The sequence below is a fragment of the Podarcis gaigeae genome, assembly GCF_964106915.1.
Source record: "Podarcis gaigeae genome assembly, chromosome: 4".
NCBI lineage: Eukaryota > Metazoa > Chordata > Lepidosauria > Squamata > Lacertidae > Podarcis > Podarcis gaigeae.
In genome coordinates this window covers 32,976,582-32,981,254 of record NC_139677.1, presented here as the reverse complement: position 1 = coordinate 32,981,254, position 4,673 = coordinate 32,976,582, and positions in this window count along the sequence as shown.

Genomic DNA, 4,673 nt, shown 5'->3' with positions numbered 1-4,673 from the left:
AGAAAGCAAAGGGCTGCGCGCGCACGCCCAGGCAACCCCAGCCCTGCCTACTCAGGAGTCGTCCATGAATTCTGTCCGGCTCGCGCCCAAGTGCGTAGGCTCGCAGCCTAAAACTGCAGCCCCCACACACCTGGGAGTAAGCCTCGCTGAATTCAATAGGACTCTCTTCTGGGTAGGTATTATCAGGGTAATAATAATAATAATAATAATAATAATAATAATAAAATGATTTATACCCCACCCATCTGGCTGGGTTTTCCCAGCCATGCTGGGTGGCTGCCAACAAAATATTAAAAACAAAAAATCAAACATTAAATACTTCTCAAGTTGTCCCTTGGGCTGTATACATGATATATGTTTAAATAATAAATCAATTTCCCCTTTCCCAAGTATGTTGGGAACTGTAGTCAGAGCTACAACTCTCAACAACCTTTCCAAACTACAGTTCCCAGGATTCTTCTTTGTGTGTGTGGTGCTGGTTATTTAGTTATGTGGCACTTGATTCCTGGCGACTGTCCTTTAAGGGTGCTGGCAATTGTAACTGTGAGGCGATAACTCTGTTTTCCAGGACTCTTGGCGACATCATGTACTTTAAATGTATGGTGTGGATGTATCCATAACATTTAATTGGGGGTGGGGTGGGGAATATGCTAGAAATGAGTATCTCTAGGTAAGATTATGGCAATATGTTAGGCATGGCCTGCCTCTGAAAATGTTCAAAAACTTCAGCTGTTGCAGCTAGTTCACTCCATCTTCTTCACAATGTAGACAGTTGCTGGGAAGCGTAAATCGGGAGACTGATGTTGTGCTTGTGGGCTTCCTGTGGGCAACTGCTTGGCCACATTTCTATGGCACCTTGAGAAGAATAAAATCTATATCCTCTCCCTTCAGCTACTGGGCAAAAGTTACAATTACGAGTACATTTTGGCTTTATCCCAACACATGGATGGCCTTAAGACATTTTGAAAATCCTATTATGTCAAGCAACCTGGAGGTGGGAAGACCACAGTGCCTGGTCCCTGCCAAACAATAAAACAGTGCACTGTCCACCGAACTATGAGCCATGGTTAACATTAGCTATGATGTACTGAAACGTACTGCGTGTCCATGAGCCCAACACTAAGGCTCACAATACCAGGCAACAGTTAAATGTGAATGCAGCCACAATATGAATGTTTAAAGCAAAGTTAAAGACTTGACCTCTACTTTAGTCTTCCAGAAAAGCATGTTAGGATACAGAGTTGTCCCAAAACCATATTGAAAGCATCTTAAGAGTATAGCATTTGGTAAGATAATTAAAGACAAATGTGTGCCTAAGGAAAGGTGGAATCTATAATGTCAACTTAATTAAAATTCTGTACATACTTTAAGCAGCTCTTTCGAGTTTCATGTGAACAACTAGGTGCAGTAATATAACCACCATATATGTATACCAGCCATTTCATTTTGGGTCGCAATTTTTGTCCAGTTTCAAAAATTATAATGAGCACATCCTGTGGTATACATGTTCATAAAAATCCAGGAATATTTAAACACCTTAAAGAAGAATCCAGTATAACCTGTCTTCAGCCTTAACATTCATTTTCATTTCAAAGGCCCTTACTGTGTCAACCTACTCCATTTAAGAGAAATGGAGCCATTTTAAGTACTTTGCACAAAAATACTGTTAAATAAATAGTCGGTACCATAGAATATAAAACAGTTGCACCCCCACCCCCCAAAGTAAATATGAAACACTGAATCCTCTTATTTGGAATTTTGATCAAGCTTTACTGGGAACTGCTTTGAAATACTCCTCCACTGCAATGGCGGCAATTCCTCCATACCAATTCTGAAGCCAGACATGTTCAATGTTCATTTTCATAAAGAACCATTCATAATTGCGAGGCCATTTTCTCATTGCTGGGTGCCTGGAAGAACGAAAGGTAGCCAAACAGGTTAGAATAAGGCAGGTCCAGAAGGCTTCTTCCAGCCAATGGTCCCTGGAAATAATGTGAGTTTCAACACTAGCAGTAATTACTATCCTTTAGGACAGCAAATATTTAAGCCCCAATATGTGCATGGCACAAACAACAAGAAACCCTAAACGTTCAGGGATGAATCCAGACTATGTAATACTTAAGAGTAGTCCCACTGAAAACTGTGAGACGTAGGAGTGTGTTTATCTTCCACATTTCCGCTTGCCCTTCCTGCTGCTTTGCCCCGGGGGAAACCTGCTGTTTACTGCTGAATCAGAGCAAATGTCATCTGGTTTTCTGTGGACTGGCATTTGTTCCAATTCAGCGGCAAACAGTGGGTTTGCCTGGGAAAAGCAGTGGGACAAGCAGAAAACCTCACAGACCCATTCTTTTTAAGCACAGGACAGGTGGAAGCACTAAGTATGACTAAGGGAGCAGTCCAAACCCAAGGTTTGCCAGGATGAGTGGCGTTTGGAAGAGGTGGCTCTCTAGCTAATGTCCCTAATCAGCTGTAGATACGCCATTGTAAGTCCTCCATTCTGGCTCAGCTGAACCAAGGCCAGGGTGCGTCCTGAAAAAGGGGTGTTATGGGTCATGGGGAGGCAGGAGGAGACTTACTCCTGTTCCAAACTCTTTCAGTTCAGCCATGGGACCCAGCAACCCAACGGAAACTACAGTGGTAAAAAAGGGTGGTGGGACGCAGGTAGCGCTGTGGGTTAAAGCCTCAGCGCCTAGGACTTGCCGATTGAAAGGTCGGCGGTTCGAATCCCTGCGGCGGGGTGCGCTCCCGCTGCTCGGTCCCAGCGCCTGCCAACCTAGCAGTTCGAAAGCACCTCCGGGTGCAAGTAGATAAATAGGGACCGCTTACCAGCGGGAAGGTAAACGGCGTTTCCGTGTGCAGCTCTGGCTCGCCAGATGCAGCTTTGTCACGCTGGCCACGTGACCCGGAAGTGTCTCCGGACAGCGCTGGCCCCTGGCCTCTTAAGTGAGATGGGCGCACAACCCCAGAGTCTGTCAAGACTGGCCCGTACAGGCAGGGGTACCTTTACCTTTACCTTTTTAAGTAAAACTCTGCTTTAAAACTATTTATAACTCTATTGTTTTTCCTTACAGGCTCAGACCGGCTCAAGCTAGCGGTAGCCCCACTCTTGAACTGAGTATGCCACAGGGGTAAATTGCACACGACACAAATTACCCTGGCATAAATTACCCTTGCTTTCTGTTTGGATTGCTCTGTTGGGCTGCAATACTAGCTACACCTACCCAGGAGTAAGCACCACTAAATTCAATAGGACTTAGTTCTGCGTCCTGACACGTGTAGTAGGATTGTGATGTTGTGCCAGCTAGTGTACTGCTGAGCATTCCCTCACATTAACCTTGGACATTATTCAATCAATGCTAAAGCATCTCTAAAACCCCTGGATTTCAAATACGAGAGTTAAGCACTGACCATAAGGATTTACAAGTACTTAAAAAGTGCCTGGGAGGAACCCAGGTTTTCAATTAACATTTGGCTCTTGCCAGCAGATGCGTTTGGGAGAAGTTCTGTTCTGGGGGCGGGAGTCAATGCTCATGTATTATTCCTTCAGTTCTTGGTCCAAATGCCTTATTTTACATTTCACCCCCCACCCCTCCTGTTAGCACAGTAACATTAGATTCATACAGACCTAGAAAACAATGCTTGCTTGGCAAATTCCATTTCTTCCAGAGGTACTGTCACCATCTGCCCTGTAAGAATAAGTCTGACACACCGTGGATCATCAGGGTCAACGATTGTTTTTCTGTAAGCAAAGAAAAGTGCTTATGTTATATGGCAGCTTAAAGATTACCGTAACTAATTTATTATGGCGTAAACCAGTCTTTGCTAACATGGCACCTTCCATGTGGACTACAATTCCCATCAATCCCAGCCAGGAGTAGCTTGTACTGGCTAGAGCTGATGGGAGTGCATCCTCTTTGCTGAAGGCTGGTGTACACTTTAGTGGACTACAGTCCATTTGTTCAAAAGTTGTGTTACTGCACTTCAGAACTTGTACCTGCAGATCTACATGCGTTAACTTCATATGTAAACTTAAGCAGTCTTCAAAATATGGATCAGACCGTACTAGTTTATTGTGAAGGGCAGATATTACACATTTCTGATATGAGTGATATAGATAGGGGTGTCGGAGGCAATAATATAAGGGCGAATGAAGACGTCTATATCCTGTCTCACAGAAGGCAATGATTCTCAACAAAATTCCATTATCTGTTATAAAAAAAAAATAGGGAACCATTGAGACACACAAGCAGATGCCCACGACAAATATTAACCAGCATTGTATTCTCAAAAAGAAGGAATGGATACAAACCATTTGTTTTTAACACTATCACAACCCTTGCTGAAATAAAATAGTTTTATTAATGTTTGGTACAAAGAGGTATTGCTATGCTGATCCCCTAAAGATTCAGGTTATCTGTCTTACTATAAAAAATTTATACTAAACTCTTTGTTGCTCTTTATGTAAGAACAACATAAACGACTGGGTAACATATAGCAATACCAGCAAAGGAAGTCACAACAGGTTCAGTAGAACTAATACCAGTTTCTATTTATTGTTCGTTTCTGCTTTTATCCCACATGCATTGGAAGGGTATTGCTTATTATGCAGGCATAAATCAAAGTCACATTGTGTTTATTGGGGGGGGGGGTGTTATTGGATTGTTGTTTTTATT